Here is a 424-nt window from a genome sequence, read left to right on the forward strand (position 1 = left end):
TGAGGTTAGGATGAGGACGAAAATGAGGATGAGGATAGGATGAGGAAGAGCATGAGGATGAGGAAGAGAATGAGGGTGAGGATGAGGATGAGGATAGGATTAGGACGATAATGAGGATGAGAATAGGATGTGGATTAGGATGATGATGAGGACCAGAATGAGGATGAGGATAGGATGAGGAGTAGAATGAGGATGAGGAAGAGGATGAGGATGAGGATAGGATGAGGACGATGATGAGGATAGGATGAGGACGAGCTTGAGGACTAGGATAGGTTTAGGAGTAGAATGAGGATAAGGAAGAGGATGAGGATGAGGATAGGATGAGGACGAGCATGAGGATAAGGATAGGATGAGGAGGTGGATGAGAATGAGGATAGAATAAGGACGATAATGAGGATGAGGATAAGATGAGGATAGGATGAGG

Source organism: Lupinus angustifolius, chromosome LG01 (assembly GCF_001865875.1).
Source record: "Lupinus angustifolius cultivar Tanjil chromosome LG01, LupAngTanjil_v1.0, whole genome shotgun sequence".
Classification (NCBI taxonomy): Eukaryota; Viridiplantae; Streptophyta; class Magnoliopsida; order Fabales; family Fabaceae; genus Lupinus; species Lupinus angustifolius.